Genomic DNA, 15,529 nt, shown 5'->3' with positions numbered 1-15,529 from the left:
TTACTTAAGGAGGAGGATGAAAAATGGAAGACAAGCTGCATTTTATTGGGTAAGGTGGGGGGAGGACCTGCTTTATTGTGAAAACATTTTATTTTTATTTTGAGGTGTTATTCATAGTAGAATTTGGCTACAAAAAAAAATCAAACCACCTAGTGCAACTAGAATGTTGGTCTAAGTATGGGGAAATGTCATATAAATAACTTTTATTTTTTTAATGGCTCACTTTGTTATGAAAAAGAAAAAAAACCCACAATCTAAATGCTATAATTTCTGTTCTGTCATATGGTTGCAATTACATATGGAGTTAGAAATGATCATGCTAATATTTATTGTGCTATCCTATTAAGTACCAGAGATATAGACATAATTAGGTGCATGTTATAGCTTTTCAAATCAATAACATAAAGAAAACAGGTCTCTAGTGTAGGCTGTCATTTGTTGGAACTGATTGGTATAAATTTTCTCTACTCATTATATCTCAGATTGATTTTAGATGGGAGCAGAATTTTGAGGGAGCAAGAGTGTTTTTAACATTTTGGTAATTTGATTATTGCTAACCGTTCTTCATAATCCGGTCACAAGAAGACAGTGTCCCTTTTCATAATCTTATTTTAACCAAGCTATCCACAAAGAGAAAAACAAATTTATAATAATTCTGTAACTAAAAAAAACCCTCTGAGCTGCTAGGAAAAGGATTAGAGAGTGTAAAATTGAAGGGAACTGATTTGACTGGCAAATGACTATGAACTGTTTTCTTGTTCTGCCTGTTTGTTTCCCAAACATTTCAGATTAGCACATTAGACAATTGAGAATCTGTGTTGAGGCACTTCACATTGTGAAGGTAGATCAGAAATAGTCTGTTTTCTTTCCCATAATCTTTTTCTGCTTATGGTTTTAGTTTTCTACACCTAGGGGAGGGAAAAAAAATACAAGTTTGTGGCGGAACAATGGCCATGGTATTTACTATCTTGGGGGGGGGGGAGGAAAAGAAGTAATTGCAATAAAAAAGAAAGCTCTGTAAATTCCCAAGTGTTGGTCTTTTTAGGTAACTCTTAGGAGCTTTGGGCTTCTCATCTGAATACAAAAGGACAGTGTCTAGAACTATGAAAGATGCAAAAACACAGCATGTGCGTTTCATGAGCTGTTTTATGCTGTAGTCACTCAAAAAGTCAAGGTGATGGTCTGTTCTTGACTTATACTTAATGAAGGAGAATTTCAAATCAATACCTTGATGCAGCCTACCTGCGGCTACCTGGAATACACTCCCAGCACATGCATAAAAGAAAAGCACTTTGTGTGTGTGAAGGAGGTGGAGGGCTGGGAGGAGGTTGTGGGTTGAGTAGTTCTAATATCAATTTTACAGCATCTCTTTATGACTATAATTGCTTTTATGGGGTTTAGCAACTCCCAGTTGGATCCACTTAAATTTAATTTGCATTAGAATTGCAAAATTTGGTAAGGGAAACCAAATCCCTGTGGATCATTAAAAAATTGGATGCTAGGGAGTTAATATATCTTATGAAATACAGTGTGAAACAACCATATTTTGAGAAAAGCCGGGTATCATGGTCCATGACCTGAAGGAACTGCCATCTAACTCTCCATGTATTTTCTTGCCATTTCAAGTGACTGAGAATTGTGGTCTTTTCCCTTGTATTAAAAAAAAAAAATTAAAATGTTTAAAATTTTTAATTTTGGGTAATTGTAGATTGACATGAAGTTATAAGGAATAATAGATCTTGCTTACCTTTTGCCTGATTTCCTCTCAAGGTGGTATCATGCAAAACTATAGTACACATCACAACCAAGAGATTGACATAGCTGCAGTCAAGATACAGAACGTTTTTGTCACCGCTAGAATCCTTCATGTTGCCTTTTATAGCCACATCTACTTCCCTCCTACACTCTATCTCCGCTTTAACTTCTGATAACTACTAATCTGCTTTCCATCTCTATAATTTTATCATTTCAAGAATGTTATATAAATGGAATCAGTATGTAACCTTTTGAATTGGCTTTCCCCCTCCCCCACAAAGTATTATTATCTGGTGACTTATCCAAATGGCATGTCTCAAAGGTCCACGTGTTTTCATTACAGAATACCATTCCGAACAGATACACTACAGGTTTTGTTTGTTTGTTTGTTTGTTTGTTTTTAAATCATTTACCCAGTGATAGGTATCTGGGTTGTTTCCAGTTTGGGGCAATTAGGAATAAAGCTGTTATAAACATTCATGTATAGGTTTTTGTGTGAACATAGTCTTCATTTCTCTGGGATAAATGCTTAGGAGTGCAATTGCTGGGTTGTGTAGTAATTGCATGTTTAGCTTTTTAAGAAACTGCCAATCTGCTTTCCAGAGTGGCTGTACCATTGTATGTTTCTACCAGCAGTCAGTGAATGATCCCGTATCTCCACATCCTTGCTAACATTTAGTGTCACGATTTTTATTGTAGCCCTTCTGATAGGTATGGAGTGATACCTCACTATGATTTTAATTGCAATGCTCTGATTGCTAATCATGTTGAACATCTCTTCATGTGCTTATTGCCATAGTAAAATGTCTCTTCGTATCTTTTGCCAATTTTCTAATTGGATTGTTTATTTTTTTACTGGTGAGTTCTGAGAGTTATTTTTATGTTTTAGATACTAGTGCTTTGTTACATATGTGGTCTGCAAATATGGGTTTATAGTTTTCTTTCTTCTTTTTTTGTACTGTGTGTGGCTGGTTTTGGTATCAGGGTAATACTAGCTTTATAAAATGAATTGGAAAATGATCCTTGCTCTGCTTTTTTTCTGGAAGAGGTTATACAGAATTAATGTTATTATTTATTTATTTATTTTGTGGGGGGTAAAGTATTTTTTATTTATTTACTTGAAAGAGAGAGAGCACAAGCGGGGAGAGCAGCAGACAGAGGGAAAACAGGCTCTTCACTGAGCAAGGAGCCCAATGCAGGTCTTGATCCCAAGACCCTAGAATCATGACCTGAGCCAAAGGCAGCTGCTTAACTGACTGAGCCACCTAGGCATCCCTTGAATTAGTGATGATTCTTTACATGTTTGATAGAATTCTCCAGTGAAGCCATCTGGTCTGGAGATTTCTTTTTTGAGAGCATTGAGAATTATGAATTCAATTTTCTTAATGGTTATAAGGATATTCTGTGATCCATTTCTCACTGGCAGAGTTATGATAGTTTGTGTGTGTGTGTTTTTTAAATTGGTCCATTTTATCTAAGATTTTGAGTTTTTGTGTATAAGCTGTTCTAGTAATCCCTAATACACTTTTGATGTCTTCAGGGTCTGTAATGATGTCCCCTTGTTGACCTAAAAAGAAGTAAACCAAGGCAAGCTCAAAACTGTCAAAAAGATGAGTTTATTTGGGAATAACAGAATTTGTAATTTGGAACACACAAATTGTATTAAGTTACAGGTAAGCCCATTGAGGGTTTGGGGGTAGTTTGTATTTGTGGGTAAGGAATATAAAGATGAGAGAGTTCAGTGAGAGTCTGTGAAAATAAAAAACAAATGGAGATCAGATTTGAAAATTCCCCAAGTTGACAAAACCAGTCCAGTCATACAAATAAAGCTTAATCCAGCTTATTTTGTGAGATCAACTCGACCTGGGTCGTGTCTTGCTCATGTCTCTGGAAACCATAAGCAAAAATTTCCAAAGGTTAATGTGAGGTAATCTTCATCAACTCCTTGACATGTAAGAACATTCCAACATTGTTTTCTATAAATCAAGCACTTGTGGAATATCAGTCTCTCAGTCCTTAAGTTTTGTTTTTTTGAGGGCACATGCGTGAGATTTCCTATTTTATATTCCTTCCTTCCTTCCTTCGTCTCTCCCTCCCTCCTTTCCTTTGTAGATTTATTCATTTTAGAAAGAGAGAGCATGTGAGTGCACACACAAGCCAGGGGAGAGGCAGAGGTAGAGAAACTCAGACTGCACAGAAGGCAGAGCCCAGGCACAGCCAGGGTTTGATCTCATGACCCTGATATCACCACCTGAGCTGAAGTCAAGAACCAATGACTCAGCTGACTGAGCCATCCAGGCACCCCAGAACTGATCACAGTTTACCAATAGTTTGATTGAGGTATAGAAACCTTACTAGACTTTATATTCCTTTACTCTCCCTGTTTAGAAACATCAGACAATGTTATAATTTTTGCTTCAAACTTTAAACATAATGCAGAAAACCCGAGAGAAGGAAAATCTGTTGAATTGACTTATGTTTTCTTTCTTTCTTCCTGATATTACAAGAATACTTTTTAATTGTTTTCTTTCTTTTCAGAGAATTTCTTCAAACCATTCTTTGGGTCAGTCTGCTGGCAATGAATTCTGGTTTTCTTCATCTTAAAATATCTTACTTTCCTTTCATTTTTAGAGGGTATTTTCGTTGGATATAGAATTCTGAATCAACAGTTCTTTTTTTTTTCCAGCATGAAAAAATGTTATTCCACTACATTATGCCCACCCCCCCCATTGAGGAATACATTCTCATTCAAATTGTTTACCTTCATAAGTAAGGTGGCATTTTTCTTTCATTTTTAAAATACACTTTATTATTTATTTATTTATTTATTTATTTTTGCCAGCTGCTGTACACTTTATTTTTAAAAGCAGTTTTAGGTTCACAGCAAAACTGAGCAAAACATAATTCCCAGAGCACCTAGTGTCTCTGTTGGTTAAGCATCTGACTCTTTATTTTGGCTCAGGTCATGAACTCACAGTCCTGAGATGGAGCTCCAGGTGGGCGCTATGCTCAGTCGGGAGTCTTCTTCTATCCCTTCGCCCCTCCCCTGGCTGTGTTCTCTCTCTCTTTCTCTCTTTCTCTAAAATAAATACATACATCTTTAAAACGAAAAGTACAGAGATCCCTTATATTCTTTATTCCCATATACTCCATACATACAGACACAGCCTCCTTTAATTTCGTTCAGTACCCTACATCAGAGTAGTACATGTGTGATATCTCCTGCTGTTTTTTTTTAATCTTTTTTAAAGATTTTATTTATTTATTTGACAGACAGATCACAAATAGGCAGAGAGACAGAGGAAGAGAAGCAGGCTCCCCGCTGAGCAAAGAGCGATGCGGGGCTCAATCCCAGGACCCCGGAATCATGACCTGAGCGGAAGGCAGAGGCTTTAACCCACTGAGCCATTCAGACTCCCGTCTTGCTGTTTTTAAAAGGTTTTCTTTGTCTTTAGTTTTCAGAAGTTTGACTATGATGCATGTTGCTGTGTATTTCTTTGGTGTATACTGTTCAGAATTCACTCAGCTTCCTGAATTTGTTGGTTTTGTTTTTTGCCAAATTTGGGAAATTTTCGGGTGTTATTTCTTCAAGTACTTTTTCAGTCCCACCATGTTTCTCCTTTCTCTCTCTCAGGGACTCTGCTAATGAGAATAACAAGACTGTTAGAACTTTGGTGATTATTTCACAATCAAGATCTGTATACTTTTGATTGCAGCCTATTTTCTCTCTGTTGTTTAGAATGTATAATTTCTATTGTCTTATGTTCTAGTTTACTGATTTTGTTTCCTCTGTTCTGCTGTTGAGTCCACCCACCGAGCTTTTTATTTATTATTATTTTTAAATTCTACACTTCTCATTTGATTTTATCTTGCATTACTTTGCTGTGAGACTCTTGGTTTCTTTGCTGAAATTTTCTTTTTAAAATTTGTGTCAATTGTGTTTATAATTGCTTGTTGAAAAATTTTTGCGATGACTGCTTTATGTCATTGATCATCAGGGAAATGCAAACCCAAACTACAATGAGATATCACCTTATACCCAATGAGATGGCTGCAGTCAAATAGGGAAGGAATAATGTTGGTGAGGTTGTAAAGTAACAGGAACTGTCATGCACTGGTGGTGGGGATGTACTTGGTGAAGTAAAAATTTTTTTTATTTTTATTTTTTTTTTAGATTTTTTTTAAAAATTTATTTGACAGAGAGAGATCACAAGTAGATAGAGAGGCAGGCAGAGAGAGAGAGAGAGAGGGAAGCAGGCTCCCTGCCGAGCAGAGAGCCCAATGTGGGACTCGATCCCAGGACCCTGGGATCACGACCCGAGCCGAAGGCAGCGGATCTAACCCACTGAGCCACTCAGGCGATGAGTACTTTGTCAAGTAGTTCTATTCTCTCTGACATTTTTTTTTTTCCTTTCTGTTGGAGATCTTCCTGATTCTTGGTATGATGAGTGGTTTTTGATGGAAACTTGGACATTTTTTAATGCTGTAAGACCCTGGATTTTATTTAGACCTGTTCTAGCTGACTTTCTCTAGTTCCAGTCCAGCAGGGGAAGTGGACACTACCTTATTATGCCAGGTGGGTGTAGAAGCTCTGGCTGCCTACTAGGCCTTCAATGATATCTCACTCATGGAAGGGGAACTTGCTAAGCCAGAGGTACCCCTCCAACTTAGCAAGTACAGGTGGGCTGTTAGATATTGGAGTATCCCATTAAGACAACAAGGCGGGCACCTGGGTGGCTCAGTGGGTTAAGCCTCTGCCTTCAGCTCAGGTCATGATCTCAGAGTCCTGGGATCGAGCCCCACATGGGGCTCCCTGCTCAGCGGGGAGCCTGCTTCCCCCTCTCTCTCTGCTTGCCCCTCTGCTCACTTGTGATCTCGATCTCTATCTCTCCCTGTCAAATAAATAAATAAAAATTTAAAAAAAAGACAACAAGGCAAATAAAGTAACAGTTAAACCTTTAATCATTTACTGTCATAGTGTACAAAAGTCTAAACTGGGAAGATAGTTGCCTCCCCCCTTTTCTGCTTTACTCCATGGAATGGGGAGCCAGTTGAGGGCTAGGTTGATCAATGCAGATTTGGGGGTCTGGGTATAATCTCAGAAGAAAAGGCTGCTACTGTTTTAAGGATCCAAGAGTCAGGAGGAAGAAGGGGGGAAAGAATTAGAAGTAGAAAAGAACTGAGCTCTGAGTCACAGTAGAGAAAATGTTTTCAGGTTCCCCAAGTAAGAAAACTTCCCATTGGAAGCACCTGGGTTAAGGGTGCTGCTAAGCATGAGAACAAGACCAGCCAGTGGGCCCAAGTCCTGAATCCCTTTTGCGTCTGCAGCGCACTGACTGTGCACCAAGTCTGGTGTGGGGGAGGGCAGGTTTCCCTACTGACGCCTGCCCCAGGTAAAGCATTTATAATTTCCTGTGATCAGGTCTGAAAAACCACAATAAGATTTTGGCCAGGAGCCAGAATCCTCAGTGCCTTTTTAATGCTCTCTCCGGAGCTTCAACTGACACCAGAGGGTAGGTGGCTGGTGGGGGGATGGTGTCCTCATTATCTCTGCTTGGTGGCAGAAGTCCTGATTCTTCACCAGGCATCCTCCGGTAAGCACTGCAGCGGGTAAGAGGAAAGGTGCTTCATGACTGCTGGGCTGGGGTGGGCGAGCAGGTCCCCCATGCATTCTCCACGGATACTGTGAGCATGGAAGCTGACCTCCTTTGCTGGCATGGGTGGGGGTAGGGCACAGCCTCTTCTGTTGTGTTTGGCTGGAGAAGAGCAGCTATTTTCTATAAGTTTCCCATCTTGCTAGGTTGACCCTTTCCTGATTCTTTACTAGAAAGAGCAGACTTCTGTTAGGGCTTTTTAGTCTGTGCTTATTGATGTTTCTGAGTTTCTGACTTTTTCACTTCTAGGTCTGAAAAATATACATATACGCGGCAGAAAAAAAGCCCAGGGATCTCATCAGTGTGCTGTTCCTTGGGTCCTGAAGTTCCTAGCCAGTCTACCTTCTTCTCCGCACCCTCTAGAGCTTTCTTAGATTTGTTTTAAATACGTTCGGGGTTTTTAGTTGTAATTAGTGGGAGAAATAGGGAAAAGAAGTATACTGTATTACTGCAAAAGTGAAAGTCACTTTCCTTGCACTTTTAAAATAAATTTGAACAAATTGATAAAATATTTAAAATAGAATGAAAGTACTTATGGGAAAGACAACTATCCTTTGTCCCACTCCTGCATATCTCCAGTATTGTCCCTCAGAGATAAACAATTTAATTGTTTTTCCTAATGTTTATGGATTCATCTTGATATAGGTAAATAATGGGCTTTTTTTTTTTTTTTAAACGATTTTACTTATTTGACACAGAGAAAGAGAGAAAGAAAGAGAGAGAGAACACAAGCAGGGGAAGGGGGAGAGGAAGAAGCAGGCTTTCCGTTGAGCAGGGAGCCTGATATGGGGCTTGATTCAAAGATCCTGGGATCATGACCTGAGCCTAAGGCAGACACTTAACGACTGAGTCACCGAGGTGCCCCTAATGGGCTTATTCTATTACTTTTCAATTTATCATCTCTACACATCATCCCACTATGTTATAACATCATTTAATTTGCTTACACTGTATCTTCTGTCAGTCTTCTCTTCATTTTGTTGTCATGTATCACTGATCCTCCTTCTTCAACTGGTCACCTCTACAACTTCAAATTATGCTCATATTTCTCCTACTGTATCTACCATGGACAGAATTTCTTGTATTTCTACTTTGTAAAAAGAATTATTAGCTCTCCCTTCCTTTCCTTTACTCTTTTTCTCCTCACTCTATCTTACAACCACTGACAATTACACATTCCTCTTATTTTTCCCTGCCCCACTTTTACATAGTTTTATTTTAAAGATTTATTTATTTATTTTCAGAGAGAGAGAGAGGGAGAGAGAGTGAGCGAGCCCAAGCAGGGGGAGGGGCAGAGGGAGAGACAGAATCTCAAGCAGACCCCCTGCTGAACACAGAGCTCCGCACAGGGCTCCCTCTCAGGACCCTGAGGTCATGACCTGAGCCAAAATCAAGAGTCTCTTGATTAACTAACTTGAGTTGCCTAACTAACTGAGCCACGCAGGCACCCCATACAATTTTATTTTAAAAACAATCTCAGCATACTCAGTTTATATAATATCACCTTTTATATGTTAAATTGTATATTAGTTAAGATCTGGGCAGGGAACAGAAATCACACCTGATAACTAAACAGAGAATTTGAAGACTTGCTAACTAAATATACATTTGTTAACCAGGTAACTGAGAGGTAAAAACTGAATTCTAGAGGCGCCTAGGTGGCTGAGTTGGTTCCAAGCATTGGACTCTGGATGTGGGATCAGACTGTGATCTCAGGGTCATGGGATTGAGCCCCATGTTGGACTCCACTCATTGGGAAGTCTGCTTGAGATTCTCTCTCTCTCCCTTTCCCTCTGGGCTCCCGCTGTCTCTCTCTTTATTCTGAAATAAAGAAATAAATCTTTTACAAAAAGTGAATTCTAGTCATCAAGAAGGTGGACAACTGTAGGAAGCTGCCACTCCTAGGACTGAGAGAACAAAGAAGACACGAGAATTACAAAAACTTAGGAACTCAGAGGACAGGTCCTGTGCACGGAGACTCAGACTTGAGTTGCTCAGCTGGTGGTGATATTTTTGTGATGGAGTGGTGTGGGTGTGCTGGGCTGGTTGGGTGAATGTGAGCAGGACTGCAGCCATAGGCAGGAACTGCTGCTCCCAAGGTGAACGAGCATTAATGGGAGTGAGGCTCACAGGAGTGGGAAACACAGAAGCCCGTCTCTCTTCTTCTTCCTGCCTTGCCGTCTCCCTCTACTGTCTCCAAGTGTCAGCTGAAGAAACCCGAGTGTGGTCTTCAGAGTCCCAGAGTCAGCATTGCAAAGCAGAATACAGAGAGTGGTTTGTAGCCAAGAGACAGTAACTTAACAGGCACTAGAGGTACTTGGTAGTTATTTTAGTATTGTTGGATATAAGTTTTTCACAAAAACTGGGCTTTTCATTTCTTTTCTGTAAGTTCAACCCCCCCCCCCCCTTTTTAAAGATTTTATTTATTTATTTGACAGACAAAGATCACAAGTAGGCAGAGAGGCAGGCATAGAGAGAGAGAGAAGGGGAAGCAGGCTCCCTGCCAATCAGGGAGCCCGATGCAGGCCTCGATCCCAGGATCCTGAGTTCATGACCTGAGCAGAAGGCAGAGGCTTTAACCCACTGAGCCACCCAGGTGCCCCCAACTTTTCTTTAAAGTATATATTCATTTCAGAGATAATGGGTATAAAATACTGAAACCACTCTACTTATAAGCAGACTAAGTTCACTTTAAACCATATTCAGCTATTAGAATTTTCAATTTCATTTGTTAGTGGCCTCCTGAAGGGAGTCAGGAGGGGTATAAAGCAGGTATAAAGCAGTGACTTGGGAGAGGACAAGATGGAGTATATAAAAAAATATATATTCATTACTTCTCAGTTTGGCCCTCAATGTCATTTGGTACATTTCCTTGGGCCATTGATTGTTCACCTGTGCTCTAGGGGATGCTAAATTCTTTTAATACAAACATGTATTCCAGTGCTGGCAGAAGTTCTTTATCTTAGGAGCACTCGAGACAGTGGAAATGAATCATGCTGCCTCCCAGTAATTTTATTCAGAGATGAGGCGTGGAAGACAACCCTAACTCAACCCTGGGCTGGTTTCTTTTTCTTTCTTTTTTAATTGCGTTATTTTTGGAAATGGAAGAGGAGATGAAATGTGAGATACAAATAAAAAGGACCTCAGCATATAAGCTTTCTTCTTTCCTCAATGGCCAAGAAAATAGGAAATGAGGACAACTTGTTTCATTTTGAATTTTTTATCTTATCTTTTTAGAAGAAATAAATAGCCTCACCCCGAAGTATGCCTTCTCCATGTATTTGATGAAATTAGATGAAAGAATAACAAATGGCCCAGGTGAACCTCAAGAGAGTTCACACAACACTGCCTATCTAACAACCGGGGAGGAAAGTAAAATCTATCGACAAGTAAGAACTTCATGAAGTAATGGCATAATACGTAGCAAGGCTCTTTTGACTTCTAGGTGTAGTAGTCCCTCTAGCTAACTCAAGAAATGGGGAGATATTTTAATTATGTGTAAAATTATTTGTAATCATAAAAATTTTTATTTTACATAAATTATATAAATTTACATAAATATAAACACTTATAATTTATATACATTCATAAAATATATACATATAATATAAAAATATACATTTAAAAATCTATATAAATATAAATATTTATAACTGGTAATTTATATTATCTATAAATATGTAATTATAGATAACACATTTACATATGATTTATTATACAAATCATAAATATATAAATTTATAAATTAATGTAAATTATAAATATTTATATTTATATAAATTTGTGTAAATTAGAATTATATTTATGTTCATATAAATTGATATAGATCTAAATATTATTTATGATTTAAATATTTAAAATTTATAATTTATATAAATATAAACATTTATAATTCACATAAATTTATATAAATATATATATATGGCAACAAAAAGACCAAGGAAGGATCTCACAAAATTTCTTAAAATAATTTAAAACTCGACACTTTTTGAGCACCTCTCAGGAGCATCAGGTCCTGGACCAATTTATATCCATTAATTCACTTAACCATTCCAAAAGAGAACAAACCAAAAATGAGATAGTATGAATATTCTTGTTTCCTGAAGGCTAGAGTTATTTAATTTGACCACACTCAGGCAACAGTACCTTGCAGAGGCAGTGCAAGGTTTGTGACTCCAACACCTGCTCTTCTTGATTGCCCCCCCAATACTTACTACAGCCACCTAGACTACTAACAGCTACAAGACCAGTGAATTCTCTTACTTCTAATATTTAAGATAATTTTGAACATCTAGCTGAATACAAATGAATTATATGTACATACATGAAGCTACTATGTATTTTTATTAGAATTACAAATTTTAAATGGTAAAACTCTATTCTTTTTGAGCTTATGATCTTACCTGAATTAAAGCGAAACCATTAAAAGTTATTAAATATGACATTGATATAAAAATACTTTTATGCTATTTTACTTTTATTTGGAGTAACTTGTATTATTGATATAAAGGAAGATAATTGTATAATAGCTCTTATGTACTACATCCTGTAGATGGAAATTGATGTTTTAGTTTTGATTATGATGATTTGAGATTCTTGCTGAGAAGGTTGCCTAAGGTCATAAAACTACTCAAAGCTAGAAATACAGCACAGGAATCTCTATTTCTAGTCCAGCGACCCACTTAGTTAGAACAGGGCTCATGCTATTCATAAAACAATGTCATTTGTCGTAGATAAATCTGGTTAAGTAAGAAGAGAGTAAGAATTAGATGTTAGGATAAACAATAATTTATGTCATAAATACGAACTAATGTTTTTTTGAACTAATTTTATAATCATTTATCCATTTCTTAGAAGATTTTATAGATATAGGAAAAGCATGTAACTATTCTTAATATCATTTACCCTTGTTGAGATGTAGAAGTTGTATTCAGAGTTCGTTTTGTAAAGACCAAGGGTGTCTTTTAGGACTAGATGCCCAAGAATTGAATTATTATTAATTTACACATCTCCATGAGAGTGAGTAACCTCTGTAATATATGGTGTTGCTTTATATTTTATTAATCAGGGTGTTCAACATTGGTACTTTAATTCAGAAACTGTCTTTTTCAGAATTTTTATAATGATTTACAGGGATTATAATGCCCTCTAAAATTTTCTATTCTCACTCTTTATACTTAAACCAGAAATAACTTTCTAATCAATGCCTCTTGTTCCTAATTTGCCCTCATTTATTAAGCCTATAAAAACAATCTCGAAAAATCACTATTTTTAGTTTTTCTCTTGACCCTTACTATTAGATTATAATAAAAACTCAACTTATTCTTAACTGTTTTGTTTATTTATTTTATCTGTGTTTCTACATAAAATCTATTGGAGTTTTTAAATGCCAAATAGTCATTGAGTACTGGAACGTTTAATAATGCCTGATAAGTATTTTAACACAGTATTGAGCACCTCATAAAGCCTCAGTAAAGGATCATTTTATTATTCTTAGAACCATTAGTTGCATAAACAATGCAATAGAACTATAGATCAAAGACTTTGTCCTCAAGAAAAGATCTTGAAATTCAGTAATGGAGGAGATATGGCATTTAGAAAAGAGATAACACACTAGTTATGTCCTGGTGTGTTTCATCTCTGATGCCCTTGCTTACTTACCCTTTACTTGATATCCCCTTACTTGATATCTAACTTGAAACTGAAAACTGAAAACAACGAGGAGAGTGTCTGTCTCAGTGTCAGCTCATGCCATAATTCCTGGTGCCAGGGCAAATTGTGAATCCCAGACCTAAACCAAGAAAACTTTGGAGATCTTTGGGGGCAGTTAATATTATTCCTTGGAGAGTTGGTCAGATTTTTGGTAAATTGCAGAAAGGGGTCCCTGGAGTCCTGAGGCCATTCAGAGATGGACTATAGTTGTGCATCTCAAGAAACACTCAGGGTAGCAGGAGGCAACAGCCACTTGCTAGCATATGGGGTTGCTCTAAGATTTCCTTAGATCCTTTTATGCCACCCAATCCTACCAATATTTACTCAATGCTCACTAAGTGGCCAATACTATACTAGATATTTTGTTAAGATATGCATCATAAAGTTCTTCTCCTGTGGCTTCTCTCAAGTGGTTTACAGTTCCAAAGGAGTGGGTTTTAAGCTGTGTTTATTGTACTTTATGCTTCTAAGGAGAATCCCAGAGCCACCATAAGGTTTCTACAGTTTTAGAAATGTACCTGGAACATAACAGATGCCCAATAAATGCAGCCTTGTGGGCTTATGATTCAATGAAGAAACTTCCCTTTTGGGGCACCTGGGTGGCTCAGTGGGTTAAGTGCTTGCCTTCAGCTCAGGTCGTGATCCCAGGGGTCCTGGGATCGAGCCCTGCATCAGGTTCCCTGCTTAAGCAGAGAGTCTGCTTCTCCCTCTCCCTCTCCCTCTCTCCCTGGCTTGTGCTGTCTCACTCTCAAGTAAATAAAATCTTAAAAAAAAAAAAAGGAAACTTCTTTTTTATTTGCTTTATATACTTGAGATTATCTATCTATCTAATCTTCAGAGAAGAATTTTATTTGAGGGAAAAAAAAGGTCTACTGCTGAATAAAGTTTAAAAAACAAATGGTCTCAGGTGTCTCATATTTCAAGATCATATTAAATATTCACATATTCATCCAATCAAGTCTACTCAATTTTATATTATAAAGTCCTACTTTTGATTAAATGACTGTCTAGAAAAGATAAAAACATTTTGAAAAATATGTGTTATGTACTGAATATTGGAATGGCCCAATTATGGAAAATAGTTACAAATAGTTATAGGCTCCAAACATTATGAAATGTTGTATGTGTTGAACATATATCAACCTGTCCCAACGTTACAAAGGCTAACATTTATTGCATGCCCAGAACCAATATAAAATCATTTTATATATTTTATGTCACTTAATTTTTTTTTTTAGAAAATTTGTTATTGAAGAATAGTTGACACTTGGTGTTGTTTTAGTTTCAGGTACACAATTTTATCATTTAATCTTCCTAACCACACCATGAGGTAGGTATTATTATTATCCTATATTACAGATGAAGTAATACTGAAGACCAGAAATATTACAGAACAATGCCCCAAGTCATGTAGTAAGGAAGTGGCAGAGCTGACATAAAAATGATCTCTTGGCCAGAGCCAGTAAGTATTATTATCCCAATTTTATTAATCAGGAAATTAAGGTACAAAATATTAGATTTTTTGTCTTAGGTTATACAACTATTAATGGTCATGTTGGAATTTCAATAAGGTTGTCTGACCTCAAAACTCAGTGGTTAAGAACTACATAATTGGAAATAGTTCAGACTAAGCAAAAGATAAATTGATTGTTTCTGATAGTTACGTAAAATGAATATGTGATTGTGAAGTTTAGACATGTAAAGCAATTTTTTTTTTTTAATTTATTTGACAGAGAGAGAGATCACAAGTAGGCAGAGAGGCAGGCAGAGAGTGAGGAGGAAGCAGGCTCCCTGCGGAGCAGAGAACCCGATGCGGGGCTCGATCCCAGGACCCTGAGATCATGACCTGAGCTGAAGGCAGCGGCTTAATCCACTGAGCCACCCAGGCGCCCCACATGTAAAGCAATTTTAAAGAGCATGAGAGACGGAACAGATAACATTTGATGGTCATTAATGTTATCTAAGGAAAGATTTTATCAGTCTAGAGAGACATTTAGTATCTCTTTGTCAGATATACCTACCCTAAGTATTTAATATTTTTCATATTATAAAAGATACTTTAAAGAATTCTGGTTCTTGAATATTTATTGCCACTATATAGAAATACAGTATATTCTTTTTATATTGGTCATATATCCTGAAATCTTACTAACCTTACATGTTAGTTCTAGAATCTTCATAGTAGATTCCTTATATTACCTATTTCTTCTTGGATAAGATTAGATTGGGTAAGTTGTATTTTTCAAAGAAATTGTCAATTTATCTAAGTTATCAAATTCATGAGTATAAACTCACATATAGTTATATTAATTATCTATTGCTATGTAACAAATTACTACAAACTCATCTCAAACATATTATCTCACAGTTTCTGAGGATCAGGAGTCCAGTTCTTTTGCACGGCCATC

The 15,529-nt window shown here is 37.1% G+C and overlaps 1 protein-coding gene across 12 annotated transcripts in view; it reads left to right on the top strand.

Annotated features, from left to right (window-relative positions):
- Positions 1–15,529, top strand: part of LGSN (lengsin, lens protein with glutamine synthetase domain) — a 134,713-nt gene that overhangs the window by 51,558 nt on the left and 67,626 nt on the right. Inside the window, exons 2-3 of one of the 12 annotated variants that reach the window (XM_046005380.1) lie at positions 3,296–3,428; positions 14,481–14,583. The exons of the other annotated variants lie outside the window; for them this stretch is intronic. The gene's annotated coding sequence lies outside the window, so the exon portion shown is untranslated. The remainder of the gene's footprint in view (positions 1–3,295; positions 3,429–14,480; positions 14,584–15,529) is intronic. 12 annotated transcript variants of the gene reach the window in all.

The sequence above is a fragment of the Meles meles genome, chromosome 5 (assembly GCF_922984935.1).
Source record: "Meles meles chromosome 5, mMelMel3.1 paternal haplotype, whole genome shotgun sequence".
In the NCBI taxonomy this organism is placed as follows: Eukaryota; Metazoa; Chordata; class Mammalia; order Carnivora; family Mustelidae; genus Meles; species Meles meles.
The sequence above is the reverse complement of the archived record's forward strand: the minus strand, read 5'-3'. Positions and strand labels throughout refer to the sequence as shown.